Raw genomic sequence first — 23,191 nt, forward strand, 5'->3', positions numbered from 1 at the left:
GACTTGGACCTTACTGTCTGAGATTTCTACCTCCAACAAAGGTATGACAATTTTGTTCTAATATTAGAATCATAGAATTGGAAAAGGCCACAAGAGCCATCCAGTCCAACCTCTGTCATGCAGGAACTCACAATCAAAGCATCCTCGGCAGATGGCCATCCAGCCTCTGTTTAAAGACCTCAAAAAAGGAAATTTCCATCAGTATCCGAGAGAGTGTCTTCCACTGTCAAACAGCTCTTACTGTCAGGAAGTTCCTCCTAATGTAGAGCTGGAATCTCTTTTCCTGTAGCTTACATCCATTATTCTGTGCTCTAGTCCCTGGAGCAGCAGAAAACAAGATTGCTCCATCTTCAGTGTGACACACCTTCAAACACTTAAACAGGGCTATCATATTACCCCTTAACTGCCTCTTATCCAGGCTAAACATACCAAGCTCCCTAAGTCTTTCTTCATAAGGCATGGTTTCCAGATCCTTCACCAGTTTGGTTATCCTCCTCTGGACACGCTCCAATTTGTCAACATCCTTTCTGAATTGTGGTGCCCAGAACTGGACACAGTATTCCAGGTGGGGTCTGACAAAAGCAGAATAGAGTGGCACTATTACTTCCCTTGATCTAGACACTATGCTTCTATTGATGCAGCCTAAAATCACATTGGCCTGCATCTCACTATTGACTATGTTCAACTTGTGGTCTACTAAGAGCCCAAACAGACAGGCCAAAATAAGGCTGCTTCGGGACTCTTTGGAGGTATACTGTTTAAATGATGCATGTGTCCTAAGATGCCGGAAGCCATGTCAAATCCGCACTCCAGTCCTAAGGACTGGAGAATGGCTTTAGCGCAGCTTCTGGACTCTTAAGATGTGTGTGTCATTTAAATAGCATACCTCCAAAGAGACCCGAAGCAGCCTTATTTTGGCCTGTCTGTTCGGGCCCTAATATTGGGACTGGATTTGCATGTTTTACCTCAACACCACGCAAAACATGAAGCCTTCTTGAGAAATTCACTGTCCTCTGGCTACAAAGTGGCCTGTGGCCTCACAAAAGATGGAGACATATTGGGTTTCAAAATATATACCTTTTTTTGTGTTGCAAATGGATGTTAAATTTCCTGAACTTTGAGAATCTCCCAGTAACCACATGGCCAGAAGGAGGAGGTTCCAGCCTGCAAGAAATACCCCTCCATATCATCTGAGAACAAAGACAGCAAAATGCAGGCCTATGACTAACATCTTCAAAAAAATGTCCTATATGGTTTTTAACATCTTGCCTGATTAAGAAACTAGTGGAGCTTTGAATGCTTGCAACATGTATTTTGTGCCTTTTGGTTGGTCCAATAAAGGTATCATTGTTTGAATGTTATAGAATTTGCCCATAGTAGTTACCTCCCAATTAGACTACTGTAATGGGCCCTATATGGGGCTGTCCTGAAAGATGACTCAGAAGCTGCAGCTAGTGCAAAATGCAGTGTCTCAATTGCTGCTCATACTATATAGATATCATAAAGAATGCACTGACTGCCAGAATGCTTCCAATCTCAGTTTTAGGTGACATTTAAAGCAGCTTGGGTCCTGTGTACTTGGAAGTGCCTCTTCTTATATTTGCCTATCCAAATATGGGGTTGTCTGGGAGGAGGCTCAGTGTTCCACCAATGAGGTCACTATATTGTCAGAATATGTGAGAGAGGGCCTTCTCAGCTGTGACACCCCCGTTGTGGAATGCCTTCCCTTGGAAGCTTGGTATCCAACTGCGATGGCTTCGTCTGAGCACCAAGTAGAAACATGTCTCTTTATTAAATTAATTTTATTTGTTTGTTTAATTAACAAACATGATTTAAAACAATTAAAAACAGTGAAAGCATATTGAAAGCCTTCATGCATAACTGATTTGCTTCAAAATCCTTTGCCCGTGGTTTTAAACTCTTCTAACACTTTGCACTTATTTTAACTTGTCAACATGTTTAATATATTTTAGTCTATTTAAATTATTTAAGTTTGTTCTAACCTATATGTATTGATTTTACTTGTATGCCACCTTGAGATCTTGTTATAGGGCAGGATAGAAATACATAAATAAATAATACCTATTAGGATAACAGGTTTTAAAAGATGTCTTTTGTACCATTCAGATGCTCATCAATGTTGTTTCGAGTTAAGTGTAAATTGTTATATTAGCCTGGGAAAAAAGAAAGGCTTCTGGCTCATATATCCAGGGTTTTCTAGCCACAGTGTTACATCATTATTTACCCTTGTAGCTAAAATTAGTTGTAATGTCTGTTACAATTCTAGAGCTTTCTTTTCATTTGTTAGGCCTACAACAGATTTTTATCATTTTCTCCAGTCATTCATGGACTTTACACATGAGCATAACTTGAATATTTGTTATGTATGTTTTAAAGTTTTGGGAAATAACGTAAAAAGAATTAGCCTTCCTTCTGAGTCCTCCTTCTTAGTATTCTTTCCTTTATATTTTGTATCATCTGCTTTCTGAATCACTTTCTTCCTCTGAATCCCAGCTATAATGGAAAAAAATATGTTATAATTTGATGCTTGAATTAACTGTAACCATGACAAGTATATTATAAGTTGCAGTGATGCCATTCCTGGGAAAAATTGGTGAGATGGGTGATATTCCAGTTACTAAGAAACTAAAAAAAAACACCCTATCAAATGAAATTAGTGTGAAATACAACCCTACCCCTTTTTCATGGTGATGGTGTCTGTTATTCTTACATTTAGTTCATCCCCCTAATAAAAAATATATGCCTCCTGTTCATAGACATGATTACATATGATAAAGTTCTGCCCAGTATTAATATCAATTACTGTAATACTTGTAAAATCAGTGTATGTATTTTGAAGTAGAAATTCCAATTTTACACCCCATGAAGCCACTTGAAGGCTTATGTTTATCATAGATTTCTTCTTTTTTCTGTTTTTCTTCTTTTTTTCTTAAAAGGACTTTTTTAAAACTCCCTTCCTAATTTTCATAGAAAGTGTATCTTTGAGCATGTGGTGCTATAATTTCTTTAGTATACATGCTACTGTCATGCTGAGTCGTAGGTGTAGTTACTTGTAATCAATACTAATAGCCCAATATTTGGTAGAAATATTAATTTTAACAAGGCTGGTATGTGTCTTTTTTTATTAGCATGTGACTTTCAATGAGGTAATCATATCCTGTGTATGTTAAATGTTCAAATGCAACTTTGCACAAGCTAGAATTCAACCTTGTGTGAATTCTGAGTTTTCTAATTTAGCCTCATTGTATAATCATAGAATTTTCAAATTAGAAGGTACCCCAAGGATTATTTAGTCCATAGCCCTGGATGAATCCACATCCTGTTTATAAACCTTTCATTCTCTTTATAGAACCTTTAAATGAAGTAGAGTCTTCCAAGCTAATCCATTCTCTTGTCACACAGGTCTTACTGTTAAGATGTTCTTCCTAATGTTTAATTTTAATCTTCTTTCTTATAATTTGAACCTTTTGCTCCATGTCCTACCTGTTGAGCAGCAGAAGTTAAAATTGTTCCATGGCTGCATCCGCACTGCAGAAATAATTCCGTCTGACACCATTCATAGCTCAATGCTATGGAAGTCTGGAAAGTGTAATTTGTTGTGGTTCTAGAGCTCTCTGACAGAGAAGACTAAATATCTCACAAAGCTACAATTGCCAGAATTCCATAGCAATGAGCCATGGCAGTTAAAGTGGTGTCACACTGGATTATTTATGTGTTGACTGCATGTGGATCCAACCTATGTGACAGCCCTTCATATATTTGAAGATGGCTATGATAGCAAGTCTTATGCCCTCCAGGCTAAACATACCAGCTTCCTCAATTGTTCCTCATATTGCTTGATTTCCAGAATCTTTCTTACCCCCCCCAAAAAAAAATCTTTATTACAAGTACATTGATATAAACAACAAACAGATAACATTTAACAACGTATAGTTTACAGACATAAGCTTAACATCAAAACTTATTATCTAGTTGAATCTGCTTGTCAATAGTAGTAACAATTAAGATTTTGTTAATTTTCATCTATATAAAAAAACTAACCCACATTTTATATCCTTTCCTAACCTTCCTCTGATCATCTTTTGCAATTAAGATGTAAATTTGTAAGTGTCTTTGCTGATATAGTTCCAAAGTGGTTTTTCCGGGCTCTGTATTACATCCATCCCTTCATATCTGGGGTTCTATTCCAGATACCCTCCCTCCTCTCCCGATGTCAAAAACCACAGGACCTCAAATCCCATGGTTTTTAATGCTAGTGCACCATGAATTTGCCCACATTGCTGCAGCTGTGTGCACATACCACCATTAGGGACAATGAGGCAGGTGGCAAGCCCATGATTGGGGCAGGCAGAATGTATCTTAGTTGTTCTTGTCTGGACATGTTATACCTTGCTGGCATCCTCCTTAAACTGTGGTGTCCAGAAATGGATATAGTACTCCAACTGAGGGCTGATCAAAATGGAACACAGGTGCAGTGATGCAATTCCTGATCTGGACACCACAATTTGGTTAATGCAGCCTAGAACTACATTAGCTTTTCTTCCACTGTGTCATGCTATTAACTTAGGTTTAACCAGTGGTCTTCTAAAACTCCTAGATCCTTTTAATATTGTACTGCTGTCAAGCTAGGTGTCATCTGCTTGTGTGATTTTTCCTGCACAAATGGAGACCCTTCCATTTATTCTTGTTGATTTTTTTTTAGTTTTGATCTAGTTCTCCAATTTAAAAGCCTCAGTGGTATTAGCTAACCCTTCTGGGTTGATGTGATCTTTAAATTGGAAGAGCATCCTCTCCTTTCCTTCACGCAAGTCTTTTATAAAGATATTGAATAAAACTAGGCCAAGGGCAGAACCCTGTAGTACTCCATTTGGAACTTCTCTCCAGGATGCTGAGGTACTATTTGTGAACACTCTTTGGGTGTGGTCCTTCAACATACATTCCACTTAACAGTAGCATTTCTAGCCAACATTTTACCCCCGTGTGCAAGAATGTCATGGAGAACCTTGTCTAAAGCCTTGCTGAAATCCAGATAGGCTATCTCTATGGCATTGCTCAGATTTAACAAGGCTGCAATTCTATTTAAAAGACACACACAGAGAGAACAAGAGAGATAAGATTAGTCTGGTATGACTTGGTTTTAAGAAATTCATGCTGGCTCTTATTAATCACAGCCTTCTTTTTAAAGTGTTCGTTGTCTGACTGTTCAATTTTTTTTTCTAGCACATTTCCTGGTATTGATGTCTTCATGCTTATGCCTTGCTACTAATTTAAACCATCTGTTTGTGTACACAGTTTGGGATCACTTGCCACTCTGTTTACTTATGGATAGAAAATTGATTTTTGATCTAACAGTAGGAGAATTGTTCTTTCCTTTACCAAAGGAACGAAAAGGGCAGCCCTGTCTCTTCTCTGTTTAAGAGAGGTCACTATATAAAAAAGCCCTTATTATGCAATGGCAGTACAATAAACTTTTCCATTAAAAAAAAAAAAACATCTTAAAATCTTTCTGGGTCTACACGGATCTCTATTAGATGCTTGTTGAAAGTGCTATTGAAAGAAATTGAATACTATTAAGTATTTTTGATAAGGGGGAAAGAGGGAACAAAACTTGATTGATTGCTGTTAAATGCTGAAATTCTAGTCTGAGCAGCATTTATCTCAGAAGTTAATTTGTTAAACTGACTGGGTGAAATTACTTGGGTTTTTGAACAAAAACAAATAATCCCATGATACCAGCTGAATTTTTACTCCTAATGTAACTTGTTTAAAGAAGCTGTAGATATGGAGAATAAACTGAATGCAATACAATTTCTCAATTGAATTGTCTTTCTGAAATGCTAAGTATGTATGTGTGCAACAGCACATGTTACCACACTCAGTTTCCTTGAAAATGTACTAAAGATAAGTATAACCTTCTGCCTAGTAGTATGGCAAAATCATGGCTATCTTTCCAATAGAGTTTCAAAGTTATGTTGTTGGCCTTTGTTTTGTCATCTTTGTTTCCTCCCCCCAGTTATTCTTCTTCGTGGTGGTGGTAGTTGCAATGAACCTTCACAAAATCTCAATCTAGAAAACACCATTTCAGTCTTAATTTGAAAATTTAAACATTCAAATCAAACACCATTTATCTCAATTCAGAACCAAATTTCAGGATGGAAATCTTGCATTATTCACATTCATTTCTTAGACTATCATCTTGAATTGATTGAAAATATGAAGTCGAAGGCTTTCATGGCCAGCATCCATAGTTTTTTGTGGGTTTTTCGGGCCATGTGGCCATGTTCTATAAGAGTTTATTCCTGACGTTTTGCCAGCACTGTGACTGGCATCTTCAGAGAATGATTGAAAATAACTTTTTTGCAACTTATTCTCCATATGGTAACTGTCACATGTGCTGACCTCCAGCCCAAAGTGATATATGCAGAGACAGTGCTGTGTAGGCTGACAGCAACATTTTAAGTCAGGGTGGGGAAATTTGGATGGTCATTTTTGCTGTAATGCACCCCTTGACCTCCATACCCCATGCCAAAAGCAATAACCAGACCTTTCTGCAAATCATGTACTAAATGGCCAATCATCTTTGAAAGGCGTTTCAGGATGTAATCAGCAATTTTTAGACCACATTTATGGGGCAAGGATCAAGTTGTGTGCATGCAATCAGTCTTAAGTGTTGCATGACACTTGGTTCTGGAACTCAACTTGCCCACCAGCTGCCATGCTGGAGCAGGTCATGAAAACCAGTCCTTAACTATAGTTTCAAAAACAATTTTAAAAACAAGGCTGTCTAACCCAAATGCCTTCTAACCCAGAGTTATAGCAGCGTTATAGCATTTGACATCACTTTAACTGTCATGGGTACAACCTACAGAATCTGGGGGAGGTAGGCAGAATTTTCTGCAGGAGAGCTCTAGTCCCTTGAACTACAGCACTAAAGGGAATTCTAAATACTTCACCAAATTACAAATCCCAGTATGAGACCTTGGCAATTAAAGTGATGTCAGATTATTAGAACTGTAGTGCAGATACACACCATGATCTTGTCACATTTGCTTGAGATCTGTCACTGTTGAGTGGATCAGATCTTAGAATTGACATTTGAGTTCAGATTGCCATTTAACTGTGTAGTCACTTAGTGGGCATGCAATACCTTGGTCCTCTGTAGAGATAAATAAGAAAATGTGTGTGTGCGCACGCATGCACACACAGAATGAATATTAAAAATAAGTCTACTAATCAATTGTTCTTACATAAAATATATACAGTCTAAACTAATTAATAGCAGTAAGAGTGAAAGTCCATGAAGCATAAATCAGTAGCTGAAGGAAGGAAGATATTCAAAGTTGAAAAAAGCAGAAGCCAGGCACATTTGAACCAGTGGTCTTCCTCACCTAAGTGATAAAGGAATTGAGGCATGTTTATTTCTACTCTCTGAGGATTTAGTACTCATTTTATATTCTAGCTTTAGCCTGAAGGAACAAAGTGGAATAATGCATTGAGGGGGACCATTGGTCAAAATAGGTCTGGCCTCTGCTTTATTGAAGATGTGTCAAGACCTTTGGCCATCTGTCTTCCTTTAGCTACAGATTTATGCTTCATGGATGTTCGTTTTACTACTACTGTGCACCTGCACCATATGCGGGCGCACTATACGCAGCTTTTGGTTTACACTGAAACCATGCTACAATACAGTGAATGGCGTGTGCGCCACTGAACCCAAGCCCCATTATATTCAATGTGTTATTCGACTTAATGCGGGCGGGGGGGTTCGGAATAGATCCCCCGCATAAGGAAAGGGTCCACTGTATTTATTAGTTTGGGTTGTTCATATTTTATACTGGAACAGTTGATTATTTCATTGATTTATGATTTTTAACAATGGTTCAAGATGTATGTGTGTACTCTCATTCTTCTGACTGTTTTTCCATAGAACCTGTGGATCAGATCCACTATCCTTTTCTTCACTCAAAGGGATAAGGGCCAGTGCTTCTAAAAGAATGCATTGTGATCTATAAAAATGTATGGAGAGAAAGGTGCTCTACAGCTGTTTTTGTGCGTGTGCACGGGTGCACGCGCATTCACACGCATACACACATGTACACACACACACACACCTTCAGGTCACCTATTGACTTATGACAACCCTGTGAATTTCATATGGCTTTTTAAGGCATAGAATATCAGAGGTGGTTTTTCCAGTTCCTTCCTCTGAAATAGAGCCTACAGCACTTAGTTTCATTTGTGGTCTATCAACCAGATACTAACCACAGCCAGCTCTGCTTAGCTTTCAAAATCAGATGAAATCTAGTGCCTTTAGAGTACTGTTCTTTATTTTACCTTCAGTACATCCTTTGGAAATAGTTTCTAAAGGTCAAAAACTGTGGGTCCTGGTTGCTGACAGAAGATTGTTTGAAGCATAAGCTGAATAGAGAGAGAAACTGATCTGATGTATGATGCAAGAAGGCCAAGATGCCACTGTGCAATAAAACCTTCTGTGGAGAGGTCAGTTTAGATTCTGTAGGAACAACAAATCCTTCAACAGGCTGGAATATTAACTTTAGCAAGTACTTCACGGAAAGTAAACTATTGCACCTCTTCCCCACACATTTGTAGTTTATTTATAGTTACAATCAATAATCTGTCAGAGTTTACACTACGAAGAATCTAATTAATCTTCAGATATCACAGGACTCATTCACAAACTGGATTGTCTCTCACCAATCCTATTCTTGTTATCTTGAATTTAACAAAGGCTATATCAAAGGCAAACTTAACATCTGTTTCTTCCACAAACAAGAAAAAGTTTCTTTGCATACATATTCCAATTCTATATTGAGCAGGGGGCTCCCAAAAGCATCATAGTAATGGTGCTACTGCTTCGAGGATAGCTTGGTTTATTTATTTTAGAGCTAAAATTTATAGCCAAAGTTATCCTCTGAAAATGTTCAGGGCAAATGTTCTCTTTATATTTAATTAATTCATTTACTAGTCAGAGCAGATATATTTTGATGTTGAATATGATTCTAGCATTCATATGGGGTTTGATTGTGAAGTTCAACAACTTTTGTAATTAAATTAAAATTTATTTTTGCCATTATTGCTATGTTAGCCATCCTTGACATTTGCTTTACTTTTCTGATACCTACAAGGAATTGTTTCATCTTCAGTGATTCAAGTGATCTTTGACAGGTAACAGAAAGCATTAAAGACCCAACATTCTACAAGTATACTTGGAATGCTTTTTTCCAAACATGGATTACTTTGTTCTTGTCTATTAAACTTGGTGTCGGTGCTGTTCTGAGCAGTATTACAAAAATGTACCTGGTTTACTGTACTTTCCCATAGTCAGTAACTAATATGTGGTTTAAAAGTATGCAGTCAATGTCAATTCAGATCCAAGAGGCTCACATTAAGCCCCTTTCTGTTGTGGCCAACTGGAAAGGTATATTTTGTCCATCTCTTTCCAGTGCTTCAGCAAACTGTTGATACATGTAAAAAATATTTTCCATTTCTTGCCATAGTTAAATTATCTTTTAAAAGAGGTTTTGAGGTGGATTTTGGAAAAATGTTCAACACTTATGTGTGGGTGATTTTTATCCACTTGGAAACATCTGCTCTGTCGGAGTTGCCCATTATTGCATCTTGACCCTCTTGCATCCCTGTTTTCTGGTTGGTTTATCTGACTTCTGCTGTCAAACAATGAAGCAAAGATATAGGTATAATTATGCTAGTTTCATTGGAAAGGAGAGCAGTGGGAGGAAAAACTATAAAATAAAAAACTACTGTAATCCTTTTTGTGTGATCATACTAGGGCTGTGGAGTCAATACACTAAAGCATCAACTCCATCTCTATTTTTCTACTTTCTGTCTCCTTCATAAATGACAAATGTATATTAATTAGTAATAGAAAATTTATTGTAGTAAAATGGTTTGTTGTTGTGTGCCTTCAAGTAGTTTCCAACCTGTGGTGACCCCAAGGCCATAATGGGCCCTATCATGGGGTTTTCTTGGCAAGATTCCGTCATAGAGGGTTTGCCATTGCCATCTTATGAGATTGAGATAGTGTGAGCTGCCCAAGATCACCAGTGGGTTTTCGTGGCTGGGCAAGGATTCAAACTCTGGTCTCCAGATTCATAATCCAGTGCTCAAACCACTACACCACTACATCAGGACTTGCCCCAAAGCCGCTCTGGCGGCGCACCTGCGGAGGGGAGGAGGCCGGTGAGAGCAGCCTACTTAAGCCAGCTCGCCGGCACCCAAAGGAGGACGCCGCCACGCCCCCCATGCCACCGGGGAGGCGGCCGGAGGACTTGCCCCAAAGCCGCTCTGGCGGCGCACCTGCGGAGGGGAGGAGGCCAGTGAGAGCAGCCTACTTAAGCCGGCTCGCCGGCACCCGAAGGAGGACGCCGCCACGCCCCCCATGCCACCGGGGAGGCAGCCGGAGGACTTGCCCCCACTGCCACTGCTGTAAGCGCGGCTGAAAGAACTGTGGTTTGTGCCCTGATACCATCTGGGCAGTTTTTTGGGGGTTTTTGTATTTGTGGTAACTCTGGGGGTTGGAGGGTTAATGCTGTTTGGATATTGCTATTGTTGTTATGTAATATTGGCTGTTTTGTGATATGCATTGATATTATATTGATAACTGTATTGTTGCCTTTGTATTGAGATGTATTGCTATTGATATTATGATGTATTTGAATATGCAGTGTTATGTTATTGTTATGCAAATTGTTGTAAACCGCCTTGATTAATTTGTTTTAGAAGGGCGGTATACAAATAAACCTTATTATTATTATTATTATTATTATTATTATTATTATTACATCATACTGGCTCATAGTAAAATGGTAGCACAAGGGATTTCATCATCAATCTCAGGCTACTTAGATTGATAGAACATAACATATTTAAAATTTCTGAATAAGAAAACTTTCCTAAATTCCTATGTGTATAAATAGACAACAAACCAAGCACTTGAAATAATGTTATATTTTGAAGTTAGAGTCAGTACATTTCTACCAACTCTGACTCCATCCAAAATTTCTTCCAACTCCATAGCCATGTATTATACCAGTAGGTTTGCAGTTACAGCCTGATGTTCAGTCCACATACCTTTAATACTATAATTTCACACTATTAAAAACATAATGATCTTTTAAAGTTATCGCTTGTTTAATTGTGTTCTAACTTTTCTATTATCAGTTTTTTAGCTTAAAGTGCCTTGTTTTAGCATTTTGTAAGCCATTTTAGGTCCCATGTGGATTGAAAGTGGCATATAAAATAAGTAAAGGTAAAGTACACTGGGACTGATTCTATACATGTTTACTCAAAAGAAAGTACTGCTGAGTTCTGAGGATGTTGCTTCCAGTTACATATGCAGAGAATCACTACCTAAAATTAGGTCATTTTCTCCCACATCTGAAAGGTAAATGAAAGAAAACTTTCATATTATTTTGAAATACTTGCTTTGTATAAAACATTTTAACAACATTTGTATATTATATAACATCATTTTCAAAAACACTTTTACAGGTGGTTTGGAAAGTTTGAGAAATGTAGAAAGCACGAACGTATTTCTAACTTGAACTTCTAGTCTGACATACAAAACTAGTATTTGCAGCTTTTAGTCACAGTGAAATTTGAGTGCATAAAGAACAATATGACACATGTTTCTTACCAAATAGGTGTTTTCAGTTTCTGCTTCTCATGATATGGAGAGGGTTGGGAAAGTAGGAACAGAAATGTGTTACTCTTGAAACTGGTTTTAGCTGAGCAGCATGGTTCCCTTTGAACAGTCATCAGAACAGATGTTCAAAATGTCTGGGGACTATTTATATAATTAAAAATTTGTTAGTGGCACTTGAGATCAGAGTGGATAAACTTGGGGGAGGTCATTCTTACAGGGGCCATACCAGCCCTCTATGTGGCATTGAAACTGACAAGATTTTTTTATCCACAGATTCAAGCATCCACAGCTTCAAAATATTAAAAAAAATTTACATTCCAAAAAGCAAACATTGATTTTGCCATTTTATATAAGGGACATCATGTATTTAATGGGACTTGAACATACACAGATTTTAGTATCCACAGGGGGCTCCTTGAACCAAAACCCAGCAGATACCAAGGGCCCACTGTATCGAGTTCCTTCAATGCTGTGGAGATGGTACTTCCTTGTTTCCATAAGCAGTGACAATTCCTGCACTCTCAGCCCACAAGCAAATAATACCATAAATAACTTATTACAGAATGTGCTGATTTTTTTTGACTAAATGTCTTCATAAAAATATTCTGAAAGACGTAATTTAAGCACCATGTATTGCAAGCAACACAGTTACCATAAGGGCTTTTCAGACCAGCCATTAAAGCATTAAAGTGGAGTCAGGGCATCACATCCACATGATGCACACCCTGACTCTGCCCCCCGGGCACCGTGATGCCAGGCGCTGCTCCACATGGCTATACAGTGCTCCTCTGGCACTACATATGCACAACACAGTGCCAAAGAAGTGTGGCTATCGTGCCCTTTCCCGGCTCAAAAAGAAGCTGCTATTTGTGGCTCCTTTTCGCACTCTAGAAAGGCCAGATTGGGGCAGCATTGTGTGGTTGCCATGACTCTGATCTGGCTGAAGAAGGTGTGGCTAGAGGCCACCCCTTTGAGGCTGTTTTTGTACAGCCCCATTGTTGCTAAAGTTAAAACATTTTCTTCCCTAGAAATCTTAAGACCAAAAGGGGATGATAAAAATATATATTCCAGCACACACTTAAATTGCAAATAAGACCCATACCCACAGCTAGCAAACAATGTTACTCCTTAATGAGTCACACCATGGTGACATGGTGCAGGGCCACACTGATAAGCCTCACCACTCTTTCCAACTTCAGAGCTGGGGAGGTTGGTTGAACTTTTTTACACAAGGCAAAATCGCCAAGCTTGAAGTCAGGGAATATTAGAAGAGATTTTTGTCATCAGATGCATTTTGATGTTCGGGATTCATATACGGGGGGCCGGGGTGAGATACTGATATCAGCAGGTTTTGGCTTGGCTACCACAGCTAGTCAAACAGCAGCACTGCAGACTCCTTTTCCCACTGTCTCAATTTCCTCCTAAATTGAGGATAGAAAGCCTTTGGTTCTCCAGAAATCTTGAACTTCAGCTCTCAGAAACTGTAGCCAGCATGGGCAGGTGTAAGGGGTTATGCTAATCAAAAATATCTGGGGTTCCAAACAACCCCCAATCCTGACTGACCCTGCTTAGCTTCCAAGATCAGATGAGATCTGGTGCTTTTAGAGTATTTAGGGTTTTCTTAAGCAAGGAAAACTAAGAAGTGATTTATCATTTCCTTTTTCTAAATATAGCTTACAAATCCCAGTAATTCAATGGATCTACTCTAATTGGAACTAACAATAGGATTCGGGCCTCAACCCTCTCCTCTGCCATTCCCCAGCTCTAAATCCCTCCCATGCTTCTGAAAACTCCATCACCAAAACCAATGTCTTTTCTGCTGATTGCAGCTTTGGAGGAGGCATTTAGAGCAAGGGACATGAAGGAACTACAGGGACCCCATGCACATCACTGCTGTGATCAGCTGCTCAGTTATGAAGATTCCCTTTCAGATTGTCCACATCTTTTGGATGTCGACTTGTTATGCCCAAGATTGTAAGGGCAACCTGTTTATCCTGAGAGCGTGTGATGAGAACCTCTCCCTCCGTGGACCTATTCACAGCAAGGCTGAGAAAGACATTGAGACACCAAATTTGGTTTTAAAAACCATGCATGTAACATTTATTGAATCACACAAGTAACACAAACATTGATTATCAAGAGCTCTTTCACTCACACATTCATACAATACTCACACACACTTTCCTTCCGCCGAACATTGATCAGTTGTTCTCGAAGGCTGGGGATGACACCGTTGCCGCGGTAGATGCCAACAAAATGGAGATGAAAGTCCAGGGTCTTTATACTTTTTCTTCTCTCTGGCATTTGGCTGCTGAAGTCTTGCAATATTGCAGCCCATTACTCAACTTCTTCTTTTGGGAGGACAGACAGGTTGTTCAGATCAGTCCGTGTTCAAAGCAACTCGTTCTGTTCAAAGTTCTCCATTGTCCTGTCAGTTCCTCATCATGGCGACTCAGGAGTTAAGGTCCTTCCCGGTCATGGTTCGTCACACCTGGACGGCACCCCGCTTCAGCTTCCAAGTTTTCAGACTTTCCTCGCCTCGGTTGCCAAATACTTTCGTCACATCAATGCTCTGCGCGGAACCATCTTGTTTGGTCCTTTAGCTATGTTTAAAGCACAATCCCTTGGTTCTTCGGTTCTTCAGCTCTGGGTTTAAGTCAGAACTCACTCATTCGTCTTACAGACTCTGCAGCTCCAATCCAAAGCATACTTTCATGGAAATAAATCTTATTGTAATCAGTGGTGGTTGCATTTGGGTAAACATGCTGTAAATGCCTGAATAATTCACCTCATCGCCCATGGACACAGCCCATCACAGAGAACACCCTAACTGCCCATCCCTCTGACTGGCCTGACTGTTTACTTATTTTTAATTTGTTTAATTTGTTTAATTCTAGTGATTGTTTCATTGTTATTTTATGGTACAGCAGTATGGTTGAGGTGGGGAGGGAATTAATGGGAAGTATTTTAACTGTATGCTGTATATTATATTGTGTTTAATTGATGTTGTAAGCTGCCTCAATCCTGTGGGAGAGGCGACATATAAAATTTATTATTATTATTATTATTATTATTACAATGAGGAAATAATCTGTCATTAAAGCCATCCTCTTAAAATCAGATGAGTGTGTTACATATATCTGTTAAATGAAAGTAAATATTTCTTGTAGGTAAATATGTGTAGAAATTGTACAGGATAAGAAATCTTACCAGGGCCTGAGCAAGCCTTGCTCTGCAGACAGGGTCTCGACTGGTACTCTTAAGTAGAAAAACAATCAGGTTGTTATGTTCCCCCCACACCTATCAGTGTACTGCGGGTCTGAGAGGAATATCTAATGGCTAAAAGTGCCCATGATGTCTTTGTCAAGGTTAACTGAACAATTTTTTGTATTTGGAAATATCCCTGGGTGCATTAGACAGAGGGGATAAGAAAATCAGAGATAAAATTGTAATGTGCCCAATCTTTTCCACTCAAAACATTACCTGATTTCCTTTGTATGTAGGTTTCTTTACTCTGTTTTCTCAGATCAGGGGCACAAATGTATTTTTCTCTCTAGGATAGATATTCTGCATTACAGTGAAAGAACTCTAGAGGTAGAGGTCCATCAAATTTAAATTGATGAGGCTTGTTATTAAGGAAACATAGGTACACATTGTAAATTGTGTAAAATGAAACATCAACTATGGTAGTTTATTAGATATTCTGGCTGTACCACTCATTCTCATGTAGCTAGCTGTAAAAGCCCAAGTTAAGTTACTACTTTCTGTTTTGAGTAAAGAAAGTGGACAGAAAAGTTCTCAGAACTGACAGATAAGGAGCAACACACTGATTGTATTTAGCCTCAACAATAAGTCAAAAGAAAAAGAATAGCTGTCCTGCATCTCCCAACATTGCACTTCAGAAGTTTTAATGGGAGAGTGACAGAACAACGTCTGCATTACTTCTTTCTCCAGGTTACATTTTGCCTCAGATGTTACTTATAACAGTTTTTCCAGATGTAAAAGTACAGATACTTCTTGAGAAATTCAGTGTTTTCTACCTGTTAGTTTTGCAAAGGACAAGGACAGCCTGAATCTCAAGGGAAGTTATCTTTCTGTTGCTAATGGAGTTCAAATTTTATTATCTGCCTTTTATTACCCTTTGCCCTTAGTCCACACATGGCCAAGGAGAGAACTGGCTTCTGTCTGCACTGAGATGCCTCCAGACCACCTTAACTGACAGCAGACATAACATCTGAGACAATGTGTAGGTCTATGACTCTAACGTTGTCACTTTTCTTCTCTTGTATTATTCTTAACCTCATTACTTGATGAAGAAGCCAGTGAAGCTTCAAAAGCTTGTATGCTGTATTTTGTGAGTTTTGGCTGGCCAATAAAAGGATCTCTATTTTGTGGATTTTGTAGTATTTCTCTAATTCTTTGTTTCCCCAAAAGCCAATATGTACACTTACAAACTTGATGTCAGTAATAAAATGTAGTAACTGAGGGAAGGTTCCACATTATAGCAGTCAGAGTGCTTTATCTGTCATTTGTTATGGTTGCAAGCAGTTTTTTCCAGATGGGTTGATGATGTAATTAGAGATTGCTGTGTTAAATGAGGCAGTATTTAAATTGGCTTCTAATTTTCTCACCTATTAACCAGCTTTTTCCCCCTTCCTTTTTTCAAAAATCATTGAATTAGAATGACTTCTGGTGGTTGATCATTAACTACAGAAAAGTTAAGAGCTTCTGTGCCAACCACTAGAAAATAAGCATTCAGGACACCCATGGTGTGTCAGACTGGCTGACATTCCCCTATGTTATACAATGCTTAATTTATGGCTGGATGGTGGAAGTGATGGTGGGAGTTGCAGACTGGAGGGCCACAGTCACCCAGTTCTTTTATCACTTCCACAAGAGGGAGTGATAGGCAGTGGTTGAGATGATTTTAACATGAGTAGGGAAGTGTGGCCCATGGGTTGCATGTCCAAATTTTAAATGGAGTCAAAGGGTTCAGCAATAAATAAATAAATAAATAAAAATAACCCAAGCTGCCACAAAAAGTGTGGCTCCCTTTGCCCCCTTCACAACCACCCAAACCTTGAAAAAGAACCCCCAAAAGCCACATGTCATGTAAATCCTGGAACTAGAAGCAAAAAGATGGCACTCCAGTGCTTGGGTTGGCACTGTGCTTGCCTACTGGAGAGTTTTAAAAGAAAGTACTTAATGTATGATGTAGATTGATCCACAGTTAACATGAGAATTGGACCAGATTTTATTTTATTTTACATTTCTGGATTGCTTTTTCTAGGAATGATGGAATATAAATTCTATCAACAAATGCTTTCTTCACATGTTTTTTTCTTTTTATCCAGAAATATCAGAAGATTATTATTTTTAAAAGAGGCTCTCAGCCCTAAAACAAGATTCTCATAGTTCCTTATATTTAGTTTCACATAAAATTGAACTCTAATTCTCTAAACATATTCAGGGATAGCCAGAAAAAAAGCCATATTTCATCTAAATCCTGGAACTAGAAGCAAAGGGATGGCACTCCTCGTTGCACTAGAAGTGATGGCGCAGTATAGTGGAGGGAGGGCATGCTGGGGGGATGTCCCTGTCCCCTTCCCTGTTGCCCATCTTTGCTTTAAAAGTAAACTCTGAAAATGCATGAAGGGTAAGTATATTAACAGCCATTCAGCCTTTTGTTACACCTTCACTATAGTTGTCCCAAACACAGTCTGGGCAACCAGCCAAAGGCAGACTGCTACACTACTAATGATCAACCCAAGTCGCAGCTTATAGTTCAGCACTTATTTTACTTCAGTAAATACAAGCCTTAAGTCCCGGACAATGTCCAAGTCAGGTAAATGACATCCAGAGCCAACAACCACAGTCCAGGTCAAGCACAGAGTTCAGGAAGACAACATGGAGCCAGGTAGATCAGATAATCTTTGACAACTCTTGGAGGGCAGGGCTGTGAATTTATAGATCAGCAGTTCAGTGCAGCTATTGCTTAATTAATTACTGCTTTTTATAAATCCTCTTGAGTCCTCCTCATTTCCTCACTTTTTTGTCTCCGCTCAGCAAAGGTAGTTAGGAGTCTTTTATATCTGAATGGGTGGGACTCTCTGCCAAAGCTGGAACAACACTCTGGTCTGTCTCTGAGAAATGTGGCTCTAGTACCTCCTGCTCTGGTTCATCAGCAGATCCCAGCAGGCCCATGGCTTCAGTCTCCAAGTCAGAGTCCATGTCCATGTTCTGGAAGCAGGGCATGACACTAGTCAAATTTTACTTGGTTGCTGCTTAGTCACACATCTACTATTGATTAAATTAAACTTCCAAATTGAGGATTTACATTTTGCCAATGACAATCAACAGAGACAGAGGGACAAAGCCACTATTGCTTGCAGAGATACATATACTGTTTTTAAACTTCTTCTTCTTCTTCTTCTTTTTTTTTTTTTTTTGGATACCTGGTCATAGGTTTGTGGGTGAGGTAGACCGATGCTTCAAAGGTTTAAATAGTTTTTCTTCCCTCTCTGAGCACACCTGGTAATCACTGAGAAGAGCCTTTGTCTCAATGTTTTCACAGAAGTTGCTTAACATTTTGATAGAGAAAAGACAATGTAAAATGATGATGATGCTATTTCTGTTGTTTGTTTTCAGAAGTCTGGTGGATTCATAAAATAGTTCAGGACAAATTGGCAGGTCTTCTAATGATTAGCATGGGCATATGGGAAGTTGTATATTGTGTTAAGTGAAACATTAATCCATAAGTGTTTTGAAATGAAAAAACAATACATATGTGTTAAACAAGGGGAACATTTATTCTTCAACTATTCTTAACTGCTGTGGTGACTTCTGCTTTTCTGGGTTTTATCTAAAGGTGATTTCAGCTCGTGAGTTCTAGACCTGTTTTTTATTGTTAAAAATAAGTTTGTTAAAAGACATGTTCTATAAATCAACTATGAAAAATTGAAACTCTTATTTTCAGGATGTTTATGAAACTGGTAGAAACAGTTGGTTGAAAGCTGCTATGAACGATACTAAGCTAGATGGACCAAAGAGAGCTAACATGGTTTGAACACTGGACTATGTCTCAGGAGACCAGGGTTTGATTCCCAGCTCAGCCATGAAACTCGCTGGATGACCTGGGCAAGTCATATGCTCTCAGCCTCAGGGGAGGGCAAGCCTCCGAGCAAATGTGGCCAAGAAAATCCCATGATAGGTTTGCCTTAGGGTCCCATAAGTCAGAAACAACGTGAAAGTACACAACAACAAGGTGGACTAATGGTCTGGTGTGGTGTAGGCCAACTTTTTATGTGTTGCTTTTGTTTTAACAAAAATAAATGGAATAGGCACACACAAAGCTGTAGCAGAAGTGACTGTTGTACTTCATGATTTCCTTTATGAGGAGTATTCTAGTATGAAGAAAACATTTACATCTTTTTTTTAAAAAAAATGAGCTAGTAGTTTTTGAGTCCTCTCCATGTATTTAACTAGTGCAATTGTGTGGACTACAATGGATCAGTGTTTGCCTCAGCTGCCTATGCCTAGTGATCCAGATTCATATAGATATGGAATGTTAGTCTGAATAGCAATTAGTTATGTGAATTTGGGTCATGGTAATGTGCGTGGCAGCTTTGATATTATACATTGTGTTTTATGGAGAACCTTTTTGCTTTGGAGAATTTGACATGGTAAATATATTGCGACCATTAAGATGGGCAGTCAACTTCCCTTTAAAAGGCATATCTTTGTTTTCTGTAGTGTTGTAGCTCAATGAAATCCTTCGTAGTTTCTTTCCTTTTAATTGAAACACTGCTGCAATTAGAAGTTCTGCAGTGGTGTATTGCAGAGATACCACATAGCAGTCCCACACAACAAATGTGTGGGAGTGCTAAGTTACAAATGCCAGACTTTGTTTGCAGATCTGTTTAGAAATAAGAAATGAGGATTACTGTAAATTTTATTTGGTCTTGAAAAGGCCCATATCCACATAAATGAATGAGTTTTCTCTCTGTGCCTTTTGTTAGGAGTTTGGATGCTGGCAGTGAATTATTAGTCCCAAATTATCTGGTGGTACGAGGGGTTGCCAAGCATGTTCGTTTTCTTATTTTTAATGAAATGCCACTGGTTTGATGCTGAAATTTGATGACTGATCTCTAAATGCTTTGCCATCAGGAACTAAATACACTGTCATAGTCAATGAAGTTCCTTTTACTTCAATATTGATATACAATATCATTATTAATTAAAATCATCTGAAGTACCTTTAGGAGTCATTTATCTATAAATGTAATAATTAATCAAGTGTGAGTGAGGGGCTTTTATTGTTTAATAATGAGTGAGAAGAATTATACTGAATAGAAATGTTTTTAATTGGTTTAACCTAGTCTGCTAGCTCCACCATCCAGAAAATGGCTGATGTGAGGGGGACAGCAGGTGAGAAAAGAGGGATTGAAAAGCAATTTGAATCATTGTGCAGTTGATAGTGAATTCTGACCTTTGCAGAATCCAAAAAAATGATCTATGATGGCATAAATTTTGCTTAACAGCACTGAAATTCACCAACAAGATGCCAGCCCCGGATCATTTGCTTCCTGGCTAGCAATGTTTGTACAACTGAAATTTCAACAAGGGATGGTAGTATGTAGTGTGTCTTTCAGACACTTGCATGCACAAATTTTGAGGATGTTCAGGATGCCTGCTAAATCGAAATAAGATAAAATTTCATTAGTATTTTGTACTTGTCCTGAATACAGATTCCTCATCAGGACTATCAGATATGTTGGCGCTCCCATGTCTTTAAGGGCATTCCATAGCATTTCATGATATATGCGTCAAAGGCTTTGCTGTAGTCGAATAGTTTAAAGTGGGTGTGTGCAATTATGGGTGAGGCAGGGCATTGTTACTCTCTAGTGCCCGCTGTGGGCTATAGCACCTGAAAATTGACCAAAAGACTTCTTTAGACTTGGGCGAGGGGGTCACAAAGGGATTAGACTGTTAGAAATACAAACTGTAACTTCTGGAGTGGTTGAGGAATGACAAATGAATGTTTGGGGGTGTCATTTCTGTTTGTTCTGGAATGATTTGAGGGTGATTTTTACCTACTTTGGTGTGATTTGCTGTCTATTCCCTCCCACATTATGGGGACTTGAGGGTCTTAGCCACACCCCTGAAGCTGCACGTGGCTGGTGGGCAATTTTAATCTGCTTCCTAGTTTATAGAATGAGGCTTTTTTGTTGTTAACTGTCTTTGCGTTAATCTCAACCCATGGCTACCCCGCTGATGAGACATGTCCAAAAATCCTTGTCCCCCACTGCTCTGCCCAGCATCTACAACTCATATTCGTGATCTCTTTATTAGAGTCCATCCATCTAGCATGCAGCCTTCCTCTCTTTCTACTTCCTTCCACCTTATTGCTGGTGGGCAATAATGTTTTTTTCCCAGAGATTCTGGAAAAATACTCACTTGTCCTGAGTATAGATTCCTCATCAGGACTATCAAATGTGTTGGCACTCCCATGTCTTTAAGGGCATTTCATAGTTTTTGGGGTCATTCCCGCTTATTGCTGAACCAGTTTCTGTGACTGAATCCAGAAATCAGTTCAGCAATAAGCGTGGTTCCCACTACCTTTGCACTGGAATAAGAGGAGATGCCCGGCCATCTCCCCTGTCACCGGCCTGCCTGCCTCCCTTGCCTCTCCTTACCTGGTCCACCGGCCTTCTCCTCAGCCTTCCGCGGCCTCCTTAAACTTCCCTGTGGGCTTTTTCCATTCAGCAACCTCTTTCCCAGGTTTCCACGCTCTGCGACCTTCTTCCTCTGTTTCCAGCTTCCCCGCGGCCAGGGAAGTCGGTAAGGAGGTCATAGGAAGGTCACAGGGAAGCCAGGGAAGCCCGGAGACCTTCCTGCAACCTCCTTACCGGTTTCCCCGGCTGTAGGGAAGCAGAAGGCCGAGGAAAAGCTGGTGGCCCAGGTAAGAAGAGGCAAGGGAGGCAGGGAGGCTGGTGACAGGGGAGATACCTGGGGCCTTTGCTGCTGCCCTCTCCTGTCACAGCTAGGTGGATTCAAATCCACCTCTCTGGTTCCCACTTGCACCGGGGGGGGGGGATTCAAATCTGCCTGGTTCCCACTTGGGCTGAATCAATTTATTTCCAAATAAATCAATTCAGCCCAAAAAACACCCCTTTAACCCAACATCTTTTTGATGCGGGTTAAATGGGTAAAATCCACGGCTCCCTTTCCAAATCGTGACAGCGATTCGAATGTAGTGGGAACCACAGTGGTTTAAACTGGATCATATGAAATCACAATCCGGTTTAAACCATAGTGGGAACAAGGCTTTTCATGATCTATGCAGTCAAAGGCTTTGCTATAGTCTATAAAGCACATGCTGAGTACTTGAAGTAGAATGAATACTTGAAAGAAAGAAAAACGACTAGAGTTCATAGAACACCAGTGCCTTGTTAGGATTCTCATAAATGTGTATCTAAATTTTGTCAGATATTTTCAGTGTTGCCAACAAGCCTCGAAGATAATTCCCAGAAATGTTTGTCCAAAACCCGTTGAATCCCCCCAGATCACACGGAATATTCAGTCACAATTCCCAGAAAATTCCCATAATGTTAAAATGGCAGATATTTTGCAAATAAACGTAAATATAATTGAATAAAAATAATCGTAACTTATTTCAGCTCTCAAAATCACCATTGAACCAAACAAAGAATCTTTCAGTCCTTTAAAGATATTTATTTTGACATGAAGGGGGTTCAGGAAGCTTTGTGCCAAATAGAAATGCGTTAGGCTGCAACCGCACTGCAGAAATAAATCCAGTTTGAAACCCTTTTAATTGCCCTGGCTCAGTGCTATGGAATCCTGGGAATTCTAGTTTTCGGAGACATTTAACCTTCTCTCTCAGCAAACTCTGGTGTGACAACAAACTACAATTCCCAGGATTTCATAGGGGCCATGGCAGTAAAAACAGTATGAAACTGGATTGTCTCTGGAGTGAAGATGCAGCCTGAGTTAGGTCCAAGACACACTGCAGAAATAAACCAGTTCAAGACCACTTTAGGTGCCCTGGCTCAGTGCTATGGAATCCTGGGAATTGTCTCTGGAGTCTGGAGTGAAGATGCAGCCTGAGTTGAGTCCAAGACACACTGCAGAAATAATCCAGTTTGAGACTGCTTTAGCTGCCCTGGCTCAGTGCTAGGGAACCCTGGGAAGTGTAGTTTTGTGAGAAAGAGCTCTGGTGCCACAATGAACTACAATTCCCTAGCACTGAGCCAGGAGATTTAAAGCGGTCACAAACTGGATTATTTCTGCAGTGTTTTGGACCTTCGTTATTAAAAATGCTCAAGGTCCAATTCATACTGCAGAAATAATCCAGTTTGAGACTGCTTTAACTGCCCTGGCTGAGTGCTAGGGAACCCTGGGAATTGTAGTTTTGTGAGAAAGAGCTCTGGTGCCACAATGAACTACGGTACCCATGCATCTGAGTAA

The 23,191-nt window shown here is 39.4% G+C and overlaps 1 protein-coding gene across 1 annotated transcript in view; it reads left to right on the plus strand.

The window, feature by feature from the left end:
* Nucleotides 1-23,191, plus strand: part of BACE2 (beta-secretase 2) — a 49,169-nt gene that overhangs the window by 3,362 nt on the left and 22,616 nt on the right. The window lies entirely within an intron of this gene.

This window comes from Sceloporus undulatus, chromosome 3 (assembly GCF_019175285.1).
Source record: "Sceloporus undulatus isolate JIND9_A2432 ecotype Alabama chromosome 3, SceUnd_v1.1, whole genome shotgun sequence".
NCBI classification, from domain to species: domain Eukaryota; kingdom Metazoa; phylum Chordata; class Lepidosauria; order Squamata; family Phrynosomatidae; genus Sceloporus; species Sceloporus undulatus.